The sequence below is a fragment of the Nicotiana sylvestris genome, chromosome 5 (genome assembly GCF_000393655.2).
Source record: "Nicotiana sylvestris chromosome 5, ASM39365v2, whole genome shotgun sequence".
Classification (NCBI taxonomy): domain Eukaryota; kingdom Viridiplantae; phylum Streptophyta; class Magnoliopsida; order Solanales; family Solanaceae; genus Nicotiana; species Nicotiana sylvestris.
In genome coordinates, this window is record NC_091061.1 from 46,513,590 (window position 1) to 46,526,198 (window position 12,609).

Genomic DNA, 12,609 nt, shown 5'->3' on the forward strand with positions numbered 1-12,609 from the left:
TGGAAGGGTAATCTTCTCCGTCACAACCTTGATGTCATGCATATTGAGAAGAATTATTTTGACAATTTGTTCAACACAGTGATGGATGTTAAAGGTAAGACAAAGGATAACCCGAAGGCTAGAATGGACTTACAAGAATATTGCAGGCGGCCTGAATTACACTTGCAGATAGCAAACAATGGTAAGTTATTCAAGCCCAAAGCAAGTTACACATTCACTTTGGAGGAAAGACGGCAGATTTGTGATTGGGTAACGAAATTGAAGATGCCTGAGGGTTATGCGTCGAATTTTGAGAAAAAAGTTGATATGGAGGTAGGGAAGTTGAGCCATTTGAAAAGTCATGACTGTCATGTTTTCATGGAGACCTTAGTGCCTATTGCGTTTTCTGGTTTGCCTGAAAGAATCTGGAAACCCATCACTGAGATTAGTTTGTTTTTCAAAGACTTGTGTTCTTCCATATTAAGGGAAGAAAACCTACGCCGGATGGATCAGAACATTCGTGTAACTTCGGGTAAGATGGAAAAGATATTTCCATGTGGGTTTTTTGATGTGATAGAACAACTTCCAATCCACCTTGTACACGAGGCACGACTTGGAGGGCCTGTTCAATGCAGATGGATGTATCCCTTTGAGAGGTAATATTATAGTCCATATATAATTTTCTGTTTTATTTGAATGTTCTTGGCTAACCTGAAATTAAGTAGGACAATTGGCAAATGCAAACAATTTGTTAAGCAGAGGAATAAAATTGAAGGATCTATATGCGAAGCTTATCTTGCAAAGGAAACTGCTCATTTTTGTTTTTATTATTTTGAGAGCAACGTGCCATGTGCTAGGAATAGGCCCAACAGGCACACGGTCGACCTTACGAATGATCCATTATATCCGCCTATGTCCATATTCAATCAACCAGGCCGATGTTCTAAGGATGGTAGAAAGAGAAATTTGAGTGATATGGAGTTCAAGTCAGCTACACTTCATGTGTTGCTAAATTGTCCCGAAGTAGTACCATTTCTCAAGTAAGTATTGATTTAATAGTTATCAAAATATAAAATTTACTGTGATTACATCTCAATGCAACTACTAAAAATATTTGATGTGTCACAGTCACTTCGTGGGTCAATTTGGCCAAGATGTTGTATATACGGCATTTCATAGGTGGTTCAAACAATTTGTAAGTATATCCTTAAAATATTCTAACACTATGTAGGTAAACAATGTTTGGAAGTTATGCTAACTTATGAATTTTGTTAACAATATGTAGGTAAATGATCCAAATAATGGTGTAAATCAATTTTTGAAAGATATATCTTGGGGACCTGGGGTTGAGGTCACAACATATTCCAAGTACGTTGTGAATGGTTATAAGTTTCATACAGAGGGTTGCTCTAAAAATAAAAAAAGCAACAACAGTGGGGTGTGGGTTCAAGGTGGTGATGGCAACCAAGTTGGAGATATTGATTATTATGGTGTGCTCAAAGAAATAATAGAACTAGAATATTCAGGTAGGCCATTTAAGAAAATTATTCTCTTTAGATGCAAGTGGTTTGACCCAAATCCAACAAGAGGTACGAGAGTACACAATCAATACAACATAATTGAGGTTAATCATACGAGGGAGTATGATCGCTATGATCCTTTCATAATTGCACATAATGTTAGGCAAGTGTATTATGCTCCTTATCCATTTCGGCGGAATAAGTCTGATTGGTGGGTTGTAATCAAAACTAAGCCTGTAGGTAGGGTCGAAGTCGAGAATGTGTTGGATGTTGCATATCAAAACGATATCTCCAGTGTTCACCAAATAGTGGACGAACTTTTAGAAAATGATTTGGAACATCTTGAACACATATTGGAAGAAGTTGATATAAATGAAGTAAGAATTATAGAAAACGAGGAAGAAGAATCAACTGATGAAGCTCAAACTAGTGAGGAAGAAGAATTCTCTGACGAGGAAGAAGAATTCTCTGACGAGGAAGAATACGTCGATGAGCTTTAAAAAGTTGGTTTCTTCGATAACTCTGGTTTATAGATAGTTTCCTTATATGTTTCAATCTAAATATGTATTATATTATGCAGATAACAGGCAAGGGTCGAGGTAACAATGAAGGTAGTGGTTCTCGGGGTCGAGAAAAGGCTAGGAAGCAAAAGAGAAGGGTAGAAGATACTACTCATCAATCTTTTCCACCATCTTCTGATTTGCCTATCACTATGCCACAGCCTCTACCCCATGGCTATACTGAGCTTCCACAACATCACCAGCCCTACACCTTCGTGCAGACCCCGGGTGTTTCTTCACAAGGCCATCAGACTGTGCGTCCGACATACAGTCCACCTGCCTCACTACCACGTGGATCCCACCCAGCAGCATCACATGGATCGCATCGATCCGTGTCACAGCCATATGGATCACAGCCATCAGTGTCACAGCCAGTCTGGTCACAGCCACTCGGGTCACAGCAATCAGTATCACAGCCACTTGCGATCCGTGCAGCTATGTCACAGTCATAGGGATCACATCTATCGTCATCAGCGACTCCACCTATTGGAGGCCTTCGCTTGCGGGATAGTAGCTCTGACCACCCCTACTCCTTCCACACATGCCTCTGATACACATGTTTCGGACGATGATGCTGATGCTACTACTGCTTCTGACGATGAGGTGCATTATGATCAGTATGGCAGGATCATCATAGTCCCTGAGGGTGATGGGTAAGAGTTATTTGTTATTTTTTTGTACAGTTTTTACTAAGATATTAATTTGTTTTATTTATTAAATTGCAGGTTCCTCCCGATTAATATTACTACGAGGATAATCACCAAAGCAACCAGAAAGCTTTATGATGCCCCTTATGCGTCTTGGCGTGAATTCCCATTCTCACTGAAGGAGGCAATTTTCAATGAATTTAAGGTATAAATGTTCTTTTAAGCAGTATAATTATTTATATTTATGATATTTCCATATAATATTTAACTTTTGAAATACAGAGCAAGTGTGTATGGGAACACCAGTATAGCGCGGACGTGGCTGCAAATTTTAATCTCAAAGCTCGCAAGCGGTTGTCACATTCTTTCTCCATAGCTAGACAGCTGAACCAGAAGTCTGGTTGGTTGCTTCAGGAGTTTTGGGATGATTTGCAAAGGCAATGGCTTACTGCAGAGTTCTTACAGAAGAGCGAAAAAGGAAAGAAAGCTCGCGCATCTGAGAAGGGAGGATCATTGCACACTGGAGGTGCGGTCAGCCAGGGGACAATAAAAAGAAGAATGGTACGTAATTGCTTAATTTATTTTAATTTTCAAAGTATATCTATTCTATTTATTAATTAAAATTTATGAATTTTCAGGAAAAGAAGTTGGGTCGTCCGATGAACCAAGATGAGCTATTCAGGGAGACTCATATTGTGAAGAAGAAGAAAGAAACGGATCAAGAAAGGTGGGTCGAGGGACGTGCCTCGACTGTACATGTAAGTTTTCACTTTTCATTTACTTTTATATAAATTTTGAAATACTAATTCAATTTACTTTTTCTTATAGGATCGTTTCAGAGTTGAAGCTGAGGAATTCATACGCAGCCAGCCACCTAATGAGTCGGGCACGCCATTCCAACTTTCGGCCAAGGATGTTGAAAGACTATGGACGCGGGCTGCAGGCGGTCCAAAATGGGGGAAGGTATACGGCCTTCCTACTAAGACATTCCATCGCTATAGGTGTGGAATGCAAGGAATAGGGACTTCCTCGCAAGCCGAGCAACTTGATGGGGAGAGCCTCTCCGCTATGCGGGAGACTGTGACAAAGCTCACATCCGAGCTAGAAGCGTCCAAGGAAAGAGAAAAGCTTAGAGATGCTCAGTATATTGGTGTGGTCGCTCAGTGCCAGAGCATGCAAGAGCAGATCAAAAATCTCCTAGCTGGATCTTTTTCGATTCTCCGGTCTCGGCCATCATCGCCAAAGGCTGCCCGTCCCCGTGCTCGTTCGTCCCGTCCTCCAAGTGGTCGTTCCTCCCGTCCTCCCCATGATCATTCTTCCCGTCATCGACAAGTAGACCCTTCTCAATACCGTGATAATGATGAAACTTCATCAAACGTTGATGATAATGATGTACCAAACAATGAATGAATTTTAGACAATTTGAACTAGACAAATACAATTTGTTTTCCATTGGGTTGTAATAAGAGTTAACTTAGTTTGGTAGTTCTATTGAAATTTACACTTTCTTGGTTTTAATGTAGCTTTTAATGTTGTTTTTGTGTTGTTGTTGTTGTTGTTGTTGGGTTGTTGTTTGGTATTGTTATTGGAATTGTTGTTGTTGTTGCTTGTTAGGGTTTTGGTATGACTGGCAGGTGGTGTAGCTGCCAAAACAGGCAGTTTCTGCCAAAATAATACACAGAAAAGCAACCAAAGTTGGTCTCTATTTGGTCGCTTTTTATGTTAAAAAAAATAATTTTTTGGAGAATAGCAACCAACGTTGGTCGCTATTTACCCAGATTTCTACAAAAAGCGACCAAACTTGGTCGCTATTTCATTAAAAAAATAAAATTTCTGGTGATATAGCGACCAAAGTTGGTCGCTAATATTTAAAAAATAAATTAAATTCATGTATTTAGGGACCAAAGTTGGTCGCTAGTTTAATAAAATAAATAAATAATTGAATAAAAAAGCGACCAACATTGGTCTCTAGTTTCCAGATTTTAAAATATAATATTTGGATTAGAGACCAAAGTTGGTCGCTTTTTAATGATTAATAATAAATAAATAAATAACGTATTTTATATTTAGAGACCAACTTTGGTCGCCAAATTTATATTATTAAATTAATAAAGCGACCAAAGTTGGTCTCTATAGTCAATATCCGAAAAAATTGGTCCATTTAGCTTAGAGACCAAAGTTGGTCGCTAATTAGCGACCAACTTTGGTCCCTAAATAAAAGGGACCATCAATATAGCTATCAGGCCCTTTTTGTCGCTTTTTAGCCCAATAGCGACCAACTCTGGTCGCTTTTTGCGGTCGCTTTTTCCCGAATTTCTAGTAGTGAAATTAAATCCGTTAACTAATATTATAACCTATTTTGCACCCGAATCTATATACAGTATATAATAAAGCTGGGAATAAAAAAACTGATGTGGCATCTCTCCTAATTTAGGAAATATATTTATCTATTTTCTCAGTTTTTTGGGGTTTTCTTCTCATTTTAATACAATATATTTAATTTTTGAACCCAAAGAAATAAAATTTTAATTATAGCTCCATAATAAATAAGGGAAAAGAGAAAACAATAATACCATAACTGAAAGACATCCGTTTTTAGCTACCAAATCAATTATAATATCTGTTTCAATTGGTTATTATGATCCTATTATTACTAATTAATACACTAACACTGATTCTATTACAATTGCTCTGTCTAATTTACGTTACAATTTATTCCTATTATACTCAATGAAAGTTACAAATTGAATTGGTTTACTATAAATATTTAAGCAAATCTTTTCCATCACATAACTTTCATTTATTGTTCTCATCAATCCTTCACTCTCTATACGAAATCTTTCTTTTTTAAAAATAAACTCTTTTTCTAGTTTTTCTAGTTTTCTAGGCTAATAAAACCTAGAATAATAATTGGCGCCACTTGGATCATCGCAAATGTTTACAAGGAGGACGATAGAATTTGGCATTTTGAGCTATCTAATTTTTTTGGTCTCTCTAAATTCAAAAGGATAAATTTGAACGAGGCATAAAACATTACAAGAGCAAGATCAATAAGGACAAGAGAATAACTCTGGAGAAACATTTAAGTGTTGATGCACTCTATGAGAAGGAAAAAAAGGAGGAAAAGAGGGAGGTATACTAATATATGTTAGAAAGTGATATTTGAATTTTTTAAATATGGTACATAAATAAAGGAAAGTATAAGGAAAAAAAATCAAGAGAGAAATTAAATTTTTGGATTTTCATGAGTTAGTAGGAGGAAATCGGTAATAGAAATGATAGAAGGGTGTAAATATAAGAAAGAAAAGCAAAAAAAATAAATAGAAAAGATAAGCAAAGGTAAGTAAATAAAGAGGGCCACAAATTGTGGGAAGTGGAAGATAATATTGGAATGAATATAAGATCGTGAAAAGAATAATAGATAAACAAGAAAAATAATGAAAGGAGAAAAATAAAATCTCAAAATGCCAAAACTGTAATGAGAATATAGTAAAAACATTTTTGCCTTTTCTTTGTTCCTTAAAATAGAATAAAGTCTCTTTTATTTTTTATTTTTATGAAAGTAAGGAGAAGAAAAGCAACACTTGGACATAGATTTATTCACTTCCTAAAATTTTGAAAATATAAGTTTCTAACTTAAATATATCTATTAGAAATCTTAAGAAAATAATCATGATAGGAGGTCAAATTAATATAAGTGCCTCCAAGAAGTAGAGAAAAAAAAATTTGACCACACCATTTATTGGATATAACTATTTATGAAAAGAAAATAAGACTAAATCGATTGACTACTTTTGCTATTTTTTTATTCAGATATTAGAAATTGATCATATCGTTAATTTAACTGCGTGAGTTCACTAGTTTGGATATAAGACTGGGGGTTCTTAGAGGCTTGTAATCATACATACAGCTTTCCATCTAACCAAGACATCCTACATACTGCATCAAGGTCAGCCATTTATCTATTCCTGCGCTTTGGCTCAATAGGTGGTGAAACATGAAATGAGGTCAAAGAACGTTCACCATCATCTTCTGAGGAACAGTCAAAACAAAAAGAAACGCTCTAATTTCTTTGCTTCTTCAATGGTCATACCCATACAAGAGGGATGGAACCAGTCTTTGCATTGTGGTAGCTTTATACCCTGCGACAAGGTAGCAGTAAAACCCCCTGTTGTAGCTTTGTACCCGAACCTACAAAACTAATCCTTAGGACCCACATTCTCCAATTTGGTGTAGTTCTAAAACGAGAGAAGTATGCACTTCCTTTCAATGGTGCATATCAAAGTGATCTGACTAGAACAGCTCTTTGGCCCCATGTAATATCTGCAACCACCAAGAGACTCCTCAGGTTAGTAACACCATCCAGCTCTGACTATCACATTGTTGTGGTGGTCAGCCTCAACCTTCTCCACTCTTACCACATAAGGAGGCTTATCAGAATAAGAGTCTCATTAACACAATCACCAGGTCTAACGACTTTGTTGGTGCCCTTAAGTGTAAGAATCAAGGTCTTTCTTCCCAGGTTAGTCTTAGCCATCAATCTTTCAACTCACTCTTCAAAACCCAGAAATTTCTTTTTGTTTTTACAATAAAGACTCGGTCTTTTTTCCCACTTCTTTAATGAAAATCAATGACCCACTAAGAAAAGAAACTATTTTGGAGATGACAACTGTAAAAATGGAAATGGGTAAGCACTGGGACCACTCCTTCAGAAGAAGAAAAGGAGCAAAAGCCCTAGTTGCTAACCCGCAAACCATTTTACTAGCGAAGAAAAGAAAGTTTTAAACGATTGCACGGCCAGAATGCAACAATATGATGATGAACTCGTCCAACTTAGCGGGAGAAATTCAAAAATAACCAGATTTACAGGTGGTCATTCAAAAATAGTCACAGTTTCAAAAGTAATCGAAATTTAGCCACTTTTCATGTAAAAATAAATCTGAACGAAAATACTGTTCAAAATCCGGAAAAATACTTCAGCATAATATTATACCGGTCCAGCATAATATACTGGAGTTTGGAGCATCGGTGCTCCAGTCTCCAGTATATTATACTGGAGCCAGTAAAGTATAGCGGTCCAGCATAATATGCTGCAAGTTCATACACAGGTGCACCGAACTCCAGTATATTATGCTGGACTGGTCTTTGCTGCAGCAAAATAGTGACTATTTTTCAATAACTTGGCAAACGTTGGCTATTTTTAAATGACCAGTCCGAAAACTGGCTAGACCATGCTATTTTAACAACTTTAGCACAGTAACAGATCAAAGTAATCAAAGCTGCCTAACTATTATATATGGCTCATAAAAGAAAACTTATTCGCACCTATTGTACACCAAAATATATCATGTATATTTAGATGCATTTTTACCACTTAACAGTATTTAATTCAGACCCATTCTTATTTTAATTTTATCACTTAACCATGGTAACAAGGGCTAAGTGCAGCAATAGCAACTTCAAAAGAGCGGCTGTGAAAAAGATATTCAGCATTTGCAATGTGTTGAAAATTTAGCCAAACACGGAAAACTCTTCTACTGCTTCTTCTGCTGTACCTTCTTCCCTCTTCTTTTTATTCTTCTTCTACTTTCTTCTTTCTTTCAAACTTCAAAACATCAAACTTTCTCACAGAGCTACTTACAGTTTCACACAGACAAAACTCACTTTACTCCAAGAAAGCTCGGGAAAAAAAGAGCCTGAAACCAGTCCAATAACTTTTTGCAGTGGTAATTCCGGAATCTGTTCAACCAAGTTGTTATGGATACTTACTTGGTGTAGCAAGGATGCAACAGAAAATAATCAGAAACAGGAGAAGTTCTCTAGTAAAGGCACTAACCGAGTAACGAATGTTCATGCCATGAGTTTTTTTTCATTACAAGCAAGATTCACATTTACTCCCACTAAACCTTCTCGATGACAGATCCTTCTGCCTCAAGTCTGCTTCCATTGTTTATCATAACAGCATCACAAAACACATAAAAACCACTGATACACCCATCATCGAATACGCTACTCCACCTATATAATGTCCTGAAGTTCGAACTTCGGGACACTCAATTCGAGCATCAGGACACTCAATTCGATGAGTGGCCTGAAGTTCAATTGTAGAGTTGGAGAGAAATTCAAGTAGAAGAACCTTCCTAGCCTTCAAGTAAAGCCACTGCTTCCACAGTTTTCATTAATATCCTGCGTTGACTGATCAGAATCCTTAAAGGTCACCTTCTCCAACTATATAAAAATAAGAAGAAATGGAAATGCCTCAAAATCATTTATCGGTTAATGTTAATGAGAAATGGGGGAAAAAAACAAGAAGTTCACCTTCTTTATCTTTTCCCACTTTTCCTGACCTTAGCTGCATTATCATCTCAAGTTTGCTGTTTTTCTAGTGATTTTCCAGTATTACACATGCCAACTGAGTTTATATCAGAAGAAAGAATTTTCCTACTTTTCCAGGAAGGGAAACAGAAGCATGGGAAACTTTACAAGGATGGGTTTTTGACCAATATTGTCCCTTATCTTTGAGGGTATGTCTATTTCGGTCCCTCAAATATAACCTTGAGCATATTTAGTCCCTTAAGTATGCTAAAGTGGAGCACCTTTAGTCTCACTGACAGAATGTGTTAAAAAACTAACAGTGTTAACCAACTCTGATTCATGAAGCAAATCTTTTGCTCTGAAGCAAAACGTTTCTCTCCTTTTATTGGATAACGCAAATTATCACTTTAATTCCTCATTTTTAGATAATGTCTTCTAAAATTTTGACCTTGAAAATATCCCCTTCTGTGCCAGTTTTCAATGAGAAAATGATATTGTATAGCCGTTGTAAAAATAATAGCCAAAAAAAGGTATACATTTTGTATATTATTTTGTGTATATATACATTTTGTATGTTAATATACAATAATTATACAAATTTTATATACTTTTTCAGCTATTAGATGTAAATAGTTTTTGGCGCTGGCTAAAAGTGATAATACAATATGGTTATTCGTTTGCTTTAATAATATGCCTAGAAGTGATCTTGGCAACTCTATTTTTTTTTTTTTAACTTTTCTTTTTGAAAAAATCAACCGAAATTGTTAAAAGTAAAAGTTTCAACGTTAAAATCTAAAATTTATCAGTTCTGTACTATTAGTGGGGATTGGTTTATAAATTTTTTTGATAAGTAAATTAAAAAGACAGTGAGTGCCGAAACCAACCCCGTAATTGATCTTGGACAGATTCTGTCAGTGAGACTAAAGGTGCTCAACTTTAGCATACTTAAGAGACTAAATATGCTCAGGGATATATTTGAGGGACCAAAATAGACCTACCCTCAAAGATAAGGGACAATATTGGCCAAAAACTCACAAGGATGAGGAAGAGGAAGAAGTGAGGTTGGTAAGTTTAGAAGGGATGTGAAGTATATAGTAAAAATAGGCTGAGGAAGAGGAAGAAGTGAGGTTGGTAAGTTTAGAAGGGATGTGAAGTATATAGTAGAAAAGGAAAAAGGTCATATTTACCCTTCGACTTTCAAATATTATTCGTATTTACCCTCCGTTTCACTATTCGACTATAAAAACCACTGTTGTATACTTTGGTCCAAGTATACCCCTTATCCATTAAATAATCCGGTCCAAGCCTAAAAATAGACACGGAGGGCTAGACATTTATTTAAAGGACCCATTCTTTTTGCCCAAATCAACACCCAAAATTTCCATAACCCGACCCATTACCTCCCTTAAAATACTCTCTTAACCCAGCCCATTAATTCAAACAAAAAAACAAGTAAAAGCAAAAAAGCAAATTTGAATTTGATCATAAGCCCAAATTTCAAACAATTTCAAAATGACAAAACAAATCCCCATTTATCCCTTCTTCAAAAAACCCTTTCTCCATTTCACAGTTCAACACCCCCTCTCTGCAACCACCCACGCCGGCGCAACAACACCCTCTCCAGCAGAATAAAGCAAAAAGCATTTCAATTCAACCATTTGGGTTCTGCATAACTCAAGCTGAAAAGTTTCGTGAATATCTTGATATGAAAGCCTTGAGATTTTTAGGACATTGAACTCATCACTATCTTCAAATCCAAGCAAAACCCATTTCAATTCAACCATTTTTCTTTGCCTTGACCCATCCTAACCTCAACAAGACCACCCCACAAGCACTAGTCTTTCTTCCTCTGAAGAAGATGACACGTCCTTCTCAGTCTTCGACAGTTTTCAGTACGATGTGGTGGATGTTGAATTAAATGATGTTAATTCAGAAAAAAATGTAAGCAGCAGCTCCACTTGGGACGAGAAATATAGGGAAAGAGTGAAAGCTAAAATCTTTCGTGAAGAAGACCCTTCTTTGGTGATTAAATGGGTTCAAATGGGTCGGGTTATGGGAATTTTGGGTGTTGATTTGGGCAAAATGAAAGGGTCCTTTAAACTAATCCCTAGCACTCCACGTGTCTATTTTTAGGCTGGGACCAGATTATTTAACGGATAGGGGGTATATTTGGACCAAAGTATAACGGTAGGGGTTTTTATAGTTGAATTGTGAAACGGAGGATAATATTTGAAAGTAGAGAGGTAAATATGACCCTTTTTCCAAAAACAACTCAACGACAGGTAGGGGGTAATGTTGCACAGGTAAATCGGGCCTTGGCCGAAACTCCGGACATCAGCGGATGGAGATATCACCATCAGAAGGATGGCGGTGTCACATAGCAAAATGTTCAATTATGTTTTCAGGTTCTGGACTTATGAAATGATCATCATCAACTATATATTGCTGCTGGGAAATAAGGCTGCCATATGGTATGTGAGTGATCAAAATCAACCAGTAAGATACAGAAATGTGACTACCTTCATAGAGAAAGGGTCAAGTGACGAATTCTATGTCCATGGATGGATGGATTTGGAAAGAAATTGGCAAGTTCATTCAGGAGATGAAGTTGGATTGTACTGCAACAAGTAATGTGATTACTACAAGTCATTCCAGAAAACTTTTAAAACTGCTATTTTCATATTCTTTCCTATAGGCTGTTTTCCAGCATCGTACTTTACTTAAGCATCCCCACTGTTTTGAATTAGTTCAAATAGCACTAACTAGATTCTCGATCTCTGACTCACCCAAGATATTATCCTAGGAATAAATTGTCAAACAAATTAGCTAGAAGATTGTATTTCCTGCTGTTCTATCTTGATGTGCTAGCCTAGCTTAATTAAAAATTATTCTTCAAAAACATTTCAGCCATTTCATATAATTAAATTATTGTTGGTTTTAGAAGCTCTATTTTTTCATATGTTCAAGTTAGAAACATAATATGCAGAGGAAAGCAGTAGAAGTCCAGCAATGGTAAGTTGTAGGTACTGCTCAATCTACTGCAACTCGATATCCATATGCTTTTTACATTACATTCAAGATTGTCACTAATAATCTCACCGACCAAAATGATGAGCCCCCATCATCACCATAACATGTGCCAAACATTTACTATGACTATTAAGCTCAAACTAACATCGAAAATGACATAAAAACAAACAAAGAAGTCCCATAAGGTGATTGTCATCCTCTCTTTTTGGAGCTCGTTTAGGTTTCAGGCAGTCCATTTCTCAATAGAGGAACTGTTCTCACTACTTTGCGGTGGGGCCCAATGAAACTCATTGAAGATTCAACCATACACGTGGTAACATCCTTCTAAAGCTTGCATAATAGATCTTTCTCGCTTCATTTAAATTTGAAACCCATTCAAGATCCAGCCATTTGTGTGGCAATATTCTTCCTAAAGCTTGCTATAGTAGATCTGTGTGACTTAACGTATCTTAATAGAATACCACTATTAGGATATGGTTCTCCTTATCTTTACCATTTAGTTCCTAAATTATCCATCAAATTCAGTTGAATATAGGAGAGCTCGAAGATGCTTAGGTA

General features: G+C 36.5%; 1 pseudogene; it reads right to left on the minus strand.

Moving 5' to 3' along the window:
- Positions 1–6,566: 6,566 nt before the first annotated feature.
- Positions 6,567–7,680, minus strand: LOC138891065 (chromatin remodeling protein EBS-like; annotated as a pseudogene).
- Positions 7,681–12,609: the final 4,929 nt, after the last annotated feature.